Below are 13846 nucleotides of genomic sequence, written 5' to 3' on the forward strand. Positions count from 1 at the left end.
TTTCCTGGTGGTGCATGCTCTGGGGGTAGCCTGCCTCCTTCTTGCACCAGGAGCTCTGAAGAAATCTCCTGTGGGTCGACGGAATCTTCCCCCTGCAACCACAGGCAACAAAAGACTGCATCGCCGGTCCTCTGGGTCCCCTCTCAGCACGACAAGCGTGGTCCCTGGAATTCAGCAACTCTGTCCAAGTGACTCCCACAGTCCAGTGACTCTTCAGTCCAAGTTTGGTGGAGGTAAGTCCTTGCCTCCCCACGCTAGACTGCATTGCTGGGTACCGCGTGATTTGCAGCTGCTCCGGCTCCTCTGCACTCTTCCAGGATTTCCTTTGTGCACAGCCAAGCCTGGGTCCCCGACACTCTAACCTACAGTGCACAACCTTTTGAGTTGTCCTCCGGCGTCGTGGGACTCCCTTTTGTGACTTCACATGGACTCTGGTTCACTCCTCTTCTAAGTGCCTGTTCCGGTACTTCTGCGGGTGCTGCCTGCTTCTGTGAGGGCTCCATGACTTGCTGGGCGCCCCCTCTGTCTCCTCATCCAAGTGGCGACATCCTGGTCCCTCCTGGGCCACAGCAGCATCCAAAAACCCTAACCGCGACCCTTGCAGTTATCAAGGCTTGTTTGGGGTCTTTCTGCGTGGGACATCCATCCTCCAAAGGGGAAGTTCCTAGTCCTCTTCGTTCTTGCAAAACACCAAGCTTCTTCCATCCGGTGGCAGCTTCCTTGCACCCTCAGCTGGCATTTCCTGGGCTCCTGCCCATTCTCAACACAGTCGCGACTCTTGGACTTGGTCCCCTTGCCTTACAGGTACTCAGGTCCGGAAATCCACTGTTGTTGCATTGCTGGTGTTGGATTTCCTTGCAGAATCCCCCTATCACGACTTCTGTGCTCTCTGGGGGTTGTAGGTGCACTTTACACCTACCTTACAGGGTCTTGGGGTGGGCTATTTTTCTAACCCTCACTGTTTTTTTACAGTCCCAGAGACCCTCTACAAGCTCACATAGGTTTGGGGTCCATTCGTGGTTCGCATTCCACTTTTGGAGTATATGGTTTGTGTTGCCCCTATACCTATGTGCTCCTATTGCAATCTATTGTAACTTTACACTGCTTGCATTACTTCCTTTTTCTATTACTGAATAATTTTGGTATTGTGTACATATATTTTGTGTATATTTCTCATCCTCATACTGAGGGTACTCACTGAGATACTTTTGGCATATTGTCATAAAAATAAAGTACCTTTATTTTTAGTATATCTGTGTATTGTGTTTTCTTATGATATTGTGCATATGACACCAGTGGTATAGTAGGAGCTTTACATGTCTCCTAGTTCAGCCTAAGCTGCTTTGCCATAGCTACCTTCTATCAGCCTAAGCTGCTAGAAACACCTCTTCTACACTAATAAGGGATACCTGGACCTGGCACAAGGTGTAAGTACCGCTGGTACCCACTACAAGCCAGGCCAGCCTCCTACACCTGGGGACCCATTGCCATGGTGAAACACATTGGAATGGGCCCACAGGTGCCCACTCCAAGCCCCAGGAACGCCCACAGCCACACCAGAGGATCGCCGGTGGATGGGGGACCCCATCCCAGGTAAGTACAGTAAGTACAGTTAAGTATTTTTTTTAAAAATGAAGTACCAATCGGGGCCCTGATATGGGCGTGCCTGCATGGCACTGGGTGCAATGGCCATGCTCAGGGCACCCCGGTCCCCTGTACTGGTCATTGGGGTAGTGGCACGAGTCCTGTCTTTTATAAGACAGGAGTTGTGTGGTATGGATGGTTTTCTGTCAGAAATGACGCTAGGGTGGTTAGAGGCATTTATTTTGCCTCTAACCAGCCTAGCATAATTTTTTGAGGCAAACCCCCTTTCACCCGTACGGCCACCCCCACCCGGCTAAGATCATTTTTCTAATGCTAGCCCAACCTGATCGCCGGCTTGCGGCATTCCATAAATATGGCGCCCGGCTGGTGCTTTGGAATGACGCAAGCGTGCGCTATATTTTTTGCCTCAAAACTGCGTTTGCGCAGTATTGCAGCAAAAAGTATAAATATGCAACTTGCTTTGGAGAGACAGATCCTGGTTATAGAGAGGTCGAGAGCAGAAGCAGAAATGGGCTTAGTACCCATTAATGGTGGCAGAGACATAATACCTAGGGGCAGAGAGCAATCGTATGACCCTAAAATCCCCAAAAGGATTGTCCCCAAGTATGAGGATGGTGACATCACCAAATGGTTCACTTTCTTTGAGAGGGCATGTGGAATGAGGAATGTGAAAAAGTCTCACTGGGGAGCTCTCCTTTCGGATCTGTTCACTAGTAAGTGTAGGGATAGATTTCTCACACTCATTAGAGCAGATGTTGAGTCCTATGACCTTATGAAGGTTACCCTGATTGAGGGCTTTGGGCTCACCACTGAGGAGTATAGAATTAGGCTCAGGGGGGCTCACAAAACCTTCAGGCAGTCCTGGGTTGATTTCCTAGACTACTCAGTGAAAACACTAGATGATTGGTTAACTGGAAGTGAAGCGCATGACTATGATGGGTCCTATAATTTGTTTATAAAAGAACACATTTTAAGTAACTGCTTCAATGAAAAGTTGCATCAATATCTGGTAGACTTACGTCCAGTTTCTCCCCAAGAATTAGGAAAGAAGGCAGATCATTGGGTCAAGACTAGGGTGACCAAGACTTCCACTGGGGGTGACCAAAAGAAATGGGTTACTAAGCCTCCCAGGGGAAGAGTGGTGAGACACCTAAGGATGAAAGAGTTTTCTATAGGTCCCTAAAAACCTGCCAGGAGTGTGGGCCCTGAACCTCTTCACATCCACTCATGGATACAAAGGTAAAAACTTTGATCCCAAAAAGGTCTTGTATTTCAACTGTAGACAGAATGGACACCAAACTGGAGACTTGGCCTGTCACAAAAAGAATCCCCCTAGTACTGCAGCTAGCACTGGTATAGCCAGGCTCCAGGTGAGATCTACAGTGTGCCTAGGGCAAATTCACACTGAAGCTATTTTAGTCTCTGATGGTAGGTTAGATGTTGCCACTCTTGCTGTCTTCCCCCTAATATGAACAAATACAGACAGCACCCCTTGATTAATGGGACTATAGCAGAAGCCCTGAGGGATACATGTGCTAGTGTCACCATGGTAACAGAAAAAAAACTGGACTGGTTTCCCCAGGACAGTACTTGGCTCGACAAACATATCCAGTTACCAATACTGACAATGTAACTAAGGTCTATCCCATGGCTATGGTGACCTCAGAATGGGGAGGGGTTACTGGCCTGAAACAGGTAGTAGTCTCTTCTGCAATCCCAGTTGAATGTCTGCTAGGGAATGACCTGCAATCCTCGGCATGGGCTGAGGTTGAACTCAAAACCCATGCAGCCATGCTGGGTATCCCTGAGATGGGGTGTGTAAAGACTAGAGCAAAAAGCCGAGCACAGGGTGAAAAAGAAGTGTTGGAGCCTGGAATAATGCCCCAGCCTTCCAAGCGGAAAGGCAAGAAGACTGGGGGACCAGATTCTGTACAGCAAAAAGCCCAAGACTCCTCTTCTCAGGAAGAAACCTTACCAACCCCAGAGGGAACTGAGCCCATGGAACTTAAACCTTTCCAAGTTGAGCTCTTGGGCCCGCGGGGACCCTTTAGGGACCAACTGTACCAGGGACAGAGAACCAGTCCCATTCTAGAAGGCCTGCGACCACAAGCTGCTACACTCTTGTACACTGAGGCCAGAGACCCCAAATGTGGTGCCACCAGGTGAGTGGTAGTGCCTCAACAGTTCAGGGAATTCATCCTCACACTAGCCCATGACATCCCTCTAGCTGGGCATCTGGGCCAAACTAAAACTTGGAATAGGCTTGTCAGCCGTTTCTACTTGCTCAACATGTCACAAAAAGTGAAGGAGTTTTGCAGCGCCTGTGTCACTTGCCAAGCCACTGGTAATGCAGGTGGCCATCCAAAGGCCCTCCTAATTCCACTACTAGTGGTTGGTGTGGACATAGTGGTTACACTTGAACCACCCACAACCAATATATACTGGTAGTGTTGTATCTTGCTACCAGGTATCCTGAACAAATCCCCTTAGGTCTACTGCAGCCACTGCAGTAGCCAAAGCCATCATTGGTATCCTAACCAGCGTAGTGTTTCCTACACAGGTGGTTTCTGACAGAGATGCCAACTTCATGTCAGCTTACCTGAAACACATGTGGAATGAGTGTGGGGTGACCTATACGTTTGCCACACCATACTATTTACAAACCAATGGACTTGTTAAAAGGTTCAACAAGACTTTGAAGGGCATGATCATGGGACTCCCTGAAAATCTCAAAAGGAGATGTGATGTCCATTTTCCATGCTTGTATTTCACCTAGAGAGAGGTGCCTCAGAAAGGAGTAGGGTCCCCCCCTTTGAACTTCTGTTTGGCCATCCTGTTAGGGGAACACTTGCACTTGTGAAGGAGCATTGGGAGGGACCTCACCACAAAACTAAGCAAGATGTGGTGGACTAAGTACTAGGCCTACATTCTAGAATGGCAGAGTACATGGAAATAGCATCCAAAACATTGAGGCCAGTCAACAGCTCCAGAAGCAGTGGTATGACTGAAAGGCTGCACTGGTGGAGTTTAAACCAGGGCAGAAGGTGTGGGTAATAGAGCCTTTGACTCCCAGGGCACTTCAGGACAAGTGGAGCGGCCCTTACCCTATACTAGAAAAGAAAAGTGAGGTCACCTACTTGGTAGACCTGTGCACTAGCAGGACACTCAAAAGGGTGATCCATGTGAACCACCTGAAGCTTTTCTGTGACAGGGCTGATGTGACCACACTGATGGTTACTGATGAGGATCAGGAAACAGAGAGTGAACCTCTCCCTGACCTCCTTTCTCACAACCCAAAAGAAGGGTGAGTTGATGGAGCTGTCTACTCACACACTCCCACTGCCCAAGAGCGGCTGACTGCAGGCAGGTCCTGCAGCAGTGTGCAGAGCTCTTCTCCTTAACCCCTGTAGAGACACACTGGTGTACACTGGGGACAGCTTGCCTGTGAAATCCAAGCTCTATCGGCAGGCTGACCAAGTTAAGGAGAGCATCACAGTTGAAGTCAACACGTTGCTGGATTTAGGGGTTATTGAACCTTCTGACAGCCCATGGGCTAGCCCAGTGGTCTTAGTCTCCAAGCCTCATTCCCAGGGTGGAAAAAAGGAAATGAGGTTTTGTGTGGACTACAGCGGTCTCAACACTGTCACTAAGACATATGCTCACCCTACACCCAGGGCTGATGAGCTGATAGAAAAATTAGGTGCAGCAAAGTTCCTCACTACCTTTGACTTGAATGCAGGGTACTGGCTAATGGACATGGCACCAGGGGCAAACGAAAAGAAAGAATTCTCTACTATACTTGTTTGGCACTCACTTCACTGTTCAGACTGACCACAGGCCTTCCAGATGGCTTATGCATATAAAAGGTGAGAACCCTAAACATTTGAGGTGGTCCATCTCCCTACAGGGAATGGACTTTACAGTGGAACATAGACCTGGGACTGTCCATGCCAAAGCAGATGGACTTTCCAGGTTCTTCCAGTTAGACAGTGAAGACTCTCTTGGGAAAGGTTAGTCTCATCCTCTTTCATTTGGGAGGGAGTGTCCCTTTTGGCATGGTTCCCCCCATCTTTTTGCCTGATCTCTAATGCTACCTTGACTGAGTGTGTGCTGGGATTCTGCTAACCAGGCCCAGGCACCTGTGTTCTTTCCCTAAACTATACCATTGCTTCCACAATCGGCACACCCTTGGCACACACCTAAGTCCCTTGTTAAAAGTCCCAGTGGTACCAAGGGCCCTGTGGCCACGGTTGGTCCGTAAGGGCTGCAGCATGCATCATGCCACCCTAAGGGACCCCTCACCAAACACATGAACATTGCCTTTGCAGCTTGTGTGTGCTGGTGGGGAGAAAAAGGTAAAGTCAACATGGCATCCCTCTCTGGGTGCCATGCCCACAAACCACTGCCTGTGGCATAGGTAAGTCACTCCTATAGCAGGCCTTAGGCAGGGTGCACTATACCACAGGTGAGGGCATATGTGCATAAGCAATTTGCCACTAGAGTGTCTAAGTCCATTCTTAGACATTATAAGTGCAGTGTGGCCATATTGAGTACATGGGCTGGGAGTTTGTCATTACGAACTCCACAGCTCCATGTTGGCTTCACTGAAGACTGGGAAGTTTGGTATCAAACTTCTCAGCTCAATAAACCCACACTGATGCCAGTGTTGGAAGTATTGTAAAATGCACACAGAGGGCATCTTAGAGATGCCTCCTGTATTCACTCAACCCCTTAGTGTAAGGTTGAGCCACCCTGCCACTAACAGACAAGTTTCTGACCCCATAGGGTGGGAGCCTTTGTGCTCTTTGGGGTCAGGAACAAAGCCTGCTCTGGGTGGAGGAACTTCACATCTATCCCCTGCAGGAACTGCAACACTTGGTGGTGAGCCTCAAAGGCTCCTTCCTCATGTTACACTGTCCCAGGGTTCTCCAGTTAGTGGAAGATGCCCGCCCCGTGGACCAAGCCCTACTTTTGGCGGCAGGTCTAGCAGGATAATTATTAAACACCAGGAGGTGCCCAGAGCTGAGGTGAACCCCTCCTAGCATAATCCTCCATCTTGCTTTGGAGGATATTACCAATAGGGTAAGGAGTGCGCCCCCTAGCACAGGAAGGGTGTAGCCACTCTCAGGAACAATAGCCATTGGCTACTGCCCTCTGATCCCTGTGACACCCTTAAATCTAGTATTTAGGGGCACCCCCGAACCTTGCTCTTCAGATTCATGGCGACCTGAAAACAAGAAGGACTGAAAAGCTGCACCAGGAGAAGACTTTAGACGACAACTGACTTGGTCAAAGCCCTACGGGCCTGTCTGCAGCTTCAAGATTCCTGCTACACAAAGGCGACTTGTCCTGCATGACTAGCGACCTCTACAAACCCCCAGAGGACTGCCTGCCTACCCAGGGACCAAGATCTCCTCCTGAGGACTGCGGCTCCAAGAAGGACTCCAGAACCTCCCCGGATCCGCGGGTCCTGCCCATTTAGTACCTAACGCCCATGGCCTGTGTCAAGGTAGCCCACTGGTCCAGAGAAGGTCCCCAGATGATTCTGACCTCGAGTCCTCCCTGAGTTTGTAGGGTAGCCATTTTTAATATAGCCTTTGCGCGTTTGCTTAAAGAATTAGGCCTCTGTGCACTTTGTTCTAGATGCATTTTATTTAGCCTCAAACTGTTATTTTTCAATAACCAGTTTCACAGTCTTGTTTTATTTTCTTCTATCACAATGTTTAGCTTACTTTAGCACCGGAGTTCTCAAACAATACATTCTTGCTCGCTCTGTGCTTCAGTCAAGGATACAGTTTGGTACATTGCCGATAGACGTGGTAGGAGTTTAGTCTTTAGGGTTCGTAGAAAACACACTCTTACGTAGGGACGTTTCTTAGAACACCGACATGTTAAGTATAAAAACACTTCCTAGTCCTAGTACACGTGTGAGGGAGATTCCGACCAGGGAACCACAACTAGACGCTGACTGCCCTGTTGCAGATGCTGATCCAGATCACAGGCCTTTGCTCAGGTATGAGGGTTGATGTCCTCCCGGGGAAACCTGAAAGGCAGGCTTAGAGCTTAACATGCTGTGCTCAAAATAGAACCTAGAAGAGAGAACGTAATCTAGTAGCCCTATGATAGCGTTATTCCTATGTTTCACTCTCCTCGTTACTATTTCAATCCTACTGTGTTATATGGTTCTGGTTATTGTGTCTCACGCCTTATTATCTAAAATGCAGTTGTTTTATTAAATCAGTCTGTAAAACTTAAACTGCCTCTGTCATTTGTATATGAGACCACACTTGGTATGAGAGAACTGGTTGGGATCTGAGTGACCACGACTTCCCTGAGAATCCCTAAGATGTCATGCGCTCGGCTGCCCAATCATCCCTTCCCTCTGGGAGAGATGAGGCACTGCTAGTTAGCCGGAGCAAAACCGGATTGAGGGCAACAAGGGTCCTTCGCCGTGGGTTAGACTTAGTCCCCCACACTGTGAACGACCCTGCTACCCAGAAATCCAGTAGTCTCATTAGGATAATGAGAGCCTACGCGACATGGCGCCGCCAACGATTGGTCTGGCTCTAATTTTCGGGTCCACCAGTCTCTCTCGGTCTCATATATTATAATGATCCCTCAGTTCCTTTAACGGAGACGTCCGTGGCACTGAGGACTTCCACCACCGCGATATAGGTAAACCTAGATATAGCGGGTGGTTGTTCAAGCTTGAACCTTAAAAGGAAAGACCCTGTTTGTGGTGTGCCTTCTCTGAACAGTCGCTGTTTTTCTAATGGCGAATCCCCAGGTAATACAAGTAGCTCTTAATATGAGACAACCACTCACAGCGCATTTGCTTACACATGGTCTTACGAACCAGGGGGGTCCAGTCACGTTTGTGGTGGCCGCCCATGCAGCCTATAGAACAGAACTTTTTTACTCTTGGGTCACATTTCACACATACACGATTGCGAACGCGCCTGGCCAGTACAGGGCGTACGCATATTTAGAGATACCTCTATCTTTTCAAAAGCATAATAATTGGCTTGATGGAGCCCTACCCCATACAATATTATTACCAGTACGGTTAGGTCCACTGAGTAATGATGGTCCGACTTGGCCTTTATTGGCCACATATACACCACATCCTGCGGTTGCAAATATGCCGGTGGCTGAAGTTCGTCGTTTATATACAGACTTAAAGGCTACTTATAGACGCTTAGTACAATTTGTGATGCAGACACTAAATACAAACCCAGCGCGTGCTGCTCCAGCACAACAACATGCAGTAGCTCCAGGTATAAAACCGGCGACTGTACACTCTATTATGGGTAAGGTTCTAGCAAAACGGGAGGAGACTCCATTTTGGCTGGCGCAAAAAATTAATACGCTGGAGGCAGTATTTCCCCATATGGGACCTCAGGACAAACATAGAATATTAACTATGTGTTTACCATTCGGAATGGTTCCCACAGTGGAACATTGTAATACATGGGGCACGGTGTTTGCCGCGCTCTACACAACAGCACACGGTCCACTGACATTGGCAAACCTACCGGAAGTGCTTAAACAGATTCAGGATGAATATGGGGCTGCCCCAGCCTTAGATTTGGGAATGCAACTGATGGGCAATTTTGCCGCGGTTTCTTCAATAATATTAAGTAATCTTAAAGGGGAGGCGGTAGCACTAGCGGTGCGTATGCGTCTTCGTGACGTCCCGCAACTGGATCCGGAGCGGGAACTGCCTAAAATAATAGCGGAAACATATTCCAGTATTGGTCGAGATAGCCTAGGGCCTAGACCACAGAAACCACAGTTTCAAGGGAAAATTAGTAAAGATAATACTAAACAGCGACCTGAGGTTAATAAAAAGCGCTGGGAGAAAAAACAACAGACTCCTAAAACAGAAAGGGGAGAATCTCCGCGACCGGAGTCCCCGCAGACTAGGTATAATCTCAGAATTAGGGATAACTTGAAAACGCCTGATAGATATCAATACACTCATACACGCCAATCTCGCTCCTTTCAGGACTCATCAGAAAAGAGAAATGAGAGAGGTGGGCGGTCAGAGCGGAGAACAGAGTACGTGAAACCGAGACAGGAATCACAACGCTCAACGGAGGTTTCTGTCAAACAAGAAGAGAAACCGATCCAACAAAAGCAGCAATTTAAAAAGAAAAAGGTGGCGCCAGTCTCAATTAGAGATGCCACACAGGAAGAGAGTTCTCTTGAAGAACAAGACGTGGGCACTAGCACTGTTAGACAGCGCAGCAGAGGTCACAATAGTTCACCAGAATCTTCTAATGCAACTGGAGGTGAAAGCAACTGATGACTTCATACAAGTTGAAACAGCAGATATGCGTGTCTCTGATCCCGATAGGGTATATACAGTGACTTTACAATTGGAAGGAGACATTGAACGCACTATAAACGCAATCTTTTGGGATCGTGTAGTCAAGATATATGACATTTTGCTGGCTGAACAGGATTGGCCGTCTGACTTTGTTCGCACATGCCCAGTTGGGGAGGAGGTTATTAAACCTTCGTTCTCACCACTTGTTCCAGGGGAACTCGCAGAGTCCTATAGCATCAAATGGGCTCTAGCACAAGCCCCTGCCTTATATAGAAATCACGTAGGGTGGGATAGGGATTCTCCATATCATGTAATTCCGATTAAAGGTGAACCTCAGCCACAACCGCAATATCCAATAAAACATGAAGCAAGGGCACCGGTAAGAGAAATACTTAAACAATTAGAATACCAGAGAGTAATTGAACCCTGTGTCTCGCCGATGAATAATCCCTTATTCCCTGTAGCTAAACCAGACCATTCGTATAGAATAGTCTCAGATTACAGACACCTGAACGGACACACACGTACATACGCTATACAAAATTCACATAGCGCAGCACTAATGAACAACATTGTGCGGAAAAAGTACAAAACGACCTTAGATATCTCGAATGGTTTCTTTTGCCAGAATATAGCACCCGACAGTAGGGACCTTACAAGTTTTAGTGCATTAGGCTCCCAGAAAAAATTCTGTTGTTTGCCTCGGGGGTATAAGAATAGCCCAGGACTGTTTGCGGCTCGTGTGACTGAAATATTGCACGAGTTGGACCCTGAAGCATTGTCATATGTAGATGATATATATCTCACGGATGACGAGTTACTACAACATTTAAGACGAGTAGCCCGCATTGTTGTAGGGTTTGCCAAAATTGGCTACAAATTTAACTTGAAGAAGTCAAAAATTGCCTTCCTCAGCGTCATATTCCTGGGATATGAGCTTTCAAACGAAGTTAAGAGCCTAGCGCCACAATTTTTAGAAAAGTGTACACAATTACAACCACCTAATACGATTAAGAAACTCCAATCATTGTTGGGCTTTCTAAATTTTGGCAGAACATACATTCCTGATTATGCTACACGCATAAAACCATTATACGAATTAATACGTCCTGATTTTTCAAGCAAATTCTGGACGATTGAGCATACACATACTCTTAGAGAGTTGCAAGCAGATCTCCTAGCTGCAAAACATTTACATACACAGGACAATAAGACACATTTGGTCATCAGGGTAATAGCTGGGGCCATTGGGTTTACGTATGTCACCTTTAATGAAGGTGAGACAGTCCCGATAGGATACAAGTCTCACTTGTATTCGGCTGCTGAACAGCGATTCGCGCCGACAGAGAAAATTCTCACTGCTGTACAGATGGCTGTTATTAAAGAACAACCTCTTGCCCAGGGCAAACGCATTATAGTTGTTTCCCCCATTCCAGCCTTAGAGGCTGTTACGAAAGCGAGTGTTCCTAACGCGAAAGCATTACACCCGCAATGGATACAATGGGCTACGTCTTTAATAGCCACTCATGTAGATTACATTTTTTACCCAAAGCCACAGACATAGGAATTTCTGCAATATGAAATTGAATATCCAGTTCCCGCTGACACGTTGCCTATTGATCACTATCAAGTAGTCATGTACACCGATGGCTCTGCGCAACCGGCGGTGGGGACAAAACACCAATATTCTGCTGCATGTGCAGTAGTGAGCGGCCATTTGGAGGGGGAGAAATTCTGCCCCCAACATACTTATACCCAAACATTAGGGGATTGTACGACACAGTTGGCTGAGCTGAAAGCTCTACTGATGGCACTAGAACATACTGATCCAACACAGTTTACACTAATTGTTTGTGATTCATATTACTGTGTCCAGTCTTTTAATGAATATCTACATTGCTGGCGATTGAATGGGTTCAGAGATTCAAAGGGCAACACCATAAAACACAGACTACTGTGGGGGGAAGGTAGCAGACCTGAAGGAGACGCTACCCAAAGTCCATGTTGTACATACTCTTGGACACCAGCGCGTTGGAATACACGTTGCTGGGAATACTTTGGCTGATGAAGCCGCAGAGTTGGCAGTGGCAGTTGCCACTGTGGCCGCAGTTACTCGTTCGAGTTCCAAACCAGACACAGAGATTTTGGCTGCCATAAAAGCTACGGTTGATGGCACGCCTTATCCTAAAGGATTTCCTAATAAATATCAATACTTTATGGGAAGTATGCTGAATGCTGAGGTTAAAATTCCGGGCGTAGGCGTACGCGAGATTCCCAATAAAGTTGTAAGACCTCAATTGATTAATGCAGCGCATGAGGGGTGGCACCTGCACATGCTGGCGTGGCAGCCACAATTTCGCTGTTACAGGCCCGTTATTGGTGGCCTGGTCTCTATAAGGAGACGAAGCAGTATGTCCTTTGTTGAGACATCTGTAAACAAATTAAAGTCTCAACGGCTAAGCGCCCGCCGCAGACGCCCCTCTTAATATCAAACAGACCATTACAATGTGTGTACTTGGATCATTGCGGTCCACTCACACCGGACAGTGCATACAAATATATACTAGTCGCTGTTGATTCTTGCTCCAGATTTGTGTGGGTATGGCCACAGTGCTTGGCTGACGCTCGAACTGTTATTAAAGATTTGAGTGTCTTTGTCGGTACATATGCAGTTGCGGTGTTCCATTAGGACCAGGGCCCTGCTTTTGCCTCAAGGGCATTCAGGGACGCCATGGTTTCGTTGGGGGTCCAGCTCCAGTTCTCGTCTCCATTTCATCCCGAGGGAAATTCTGTCATGGAGCGATTAAATCGTGATTTAAAGCAATCTTTAACGGCAAGAGTCTTAGGTACGGGTCGTAGTTGGATAACCCACCTGTATGGAGTACAGAGAGCACTGAATAACTTGTCTAGAAGGTCCCTGGGGGGTCATACTTCATATGAGTGCCTGTTTGGAACACAAATGTTTGTTCCAGATCTAGATGGTCCTGGAGTTGAGGCGGTGGAAACGCCTTTTGACATAAATGATATTGTCACTGTTTTGCAGGAATTACAACAGTTCCGTGAAGATAACTCTTCTAAAAGTGCTGCCTCCACAGGAATTAAGGATGTGCCAGTAACGCATAATGGTTGGATTCCCAGAGTTGGGGATCTTGTGCGTGAAAAGGTTGCAGTGAAAAAAGAATTTGGCCCTTCTTATCGAGCACCAGTCCCTGTGTTGGGGATACACGGAGCAAGAACTGTTATTTTACCACCGTTGCCCGGTGCCAAAGAAAATCACTTTGTTTCCATTGACAATGTCAAGTTACAACATGTGGCCGATTCTGCACAGCAGACCAAGAGGAAGGTCCAGTAGTTCCCGAATCCCTCTCACTACTGGAGAAGATGTTCCGCTCCAAGTTATTTATACCAACACTATTGCCTCTCCGAGCTTGGGGAGGGTGGAAGATGATCTTGCGATGGATCCACTGACGACAAATAATTTGGAATCATTTGATCGAGTCACCATGACTGCTGATGTTGCAGGTGGTGTGATCTACAAGTATACCACCGCGAGAAACACCTACTCCTCCATTGAATACGGCGGCACCTTTTGCAAGAGCTGCCTCTGGGTACTTTGCCAACAACGACGATGGTCTATCAGACTCATTTGCCTCTTCAACACCTGACCCAGGTCCACGTAAGCTGATTTATTGGCTTAAAGATACGTATTTTGTTACGTATTTTGTTTTTCCTGGGAACTATCTGTGGATTCTATTGACTATGATAAAAAAAAATCTCTGGGTAGGGTTTGTTGTTACCTTTTTTCTGTTGATACATGGTCATTTTCTTCCTGAGAGATCAGCAGTTGAACAGGTGGAGGAGGTGTTGAAGCCACATTTTTCATCACATAAGGTTCGAAGAGACTTGTCC

At 47.2% G+C, this 13846-nt stretch overlaps 1 protein-coding gene across 1 annotated transcript in view; it reads right to left on the reverse strand.

Annotated features, from left to right (window-relative positions):
* LOC138258805 (zinc finger protein 567-like) overlaps positions 1–13846 on the reverse strand; it is a 376430-nt gene that overhangs the window by 31478 nt on the left and 331106 nt on the right. The window lies entirely within an intron of this gene.

This window comes from Pleurodeles waltl, chromosome 9 (assembly GCF_031143425.1).
Source record: "Pleurodeles waltl isolate 20211129_DDA chromosome 9, aPleWal1.hap1.20221129, whole genome shotgun sequence".
NCBI classification, from domain to species: domain Eukaryota; kingdom Metazoa; phylum Chordata; class Amphibia; order Caudata; family Salamandridae; genus Pleurodeles; species Pleurodeles waltl.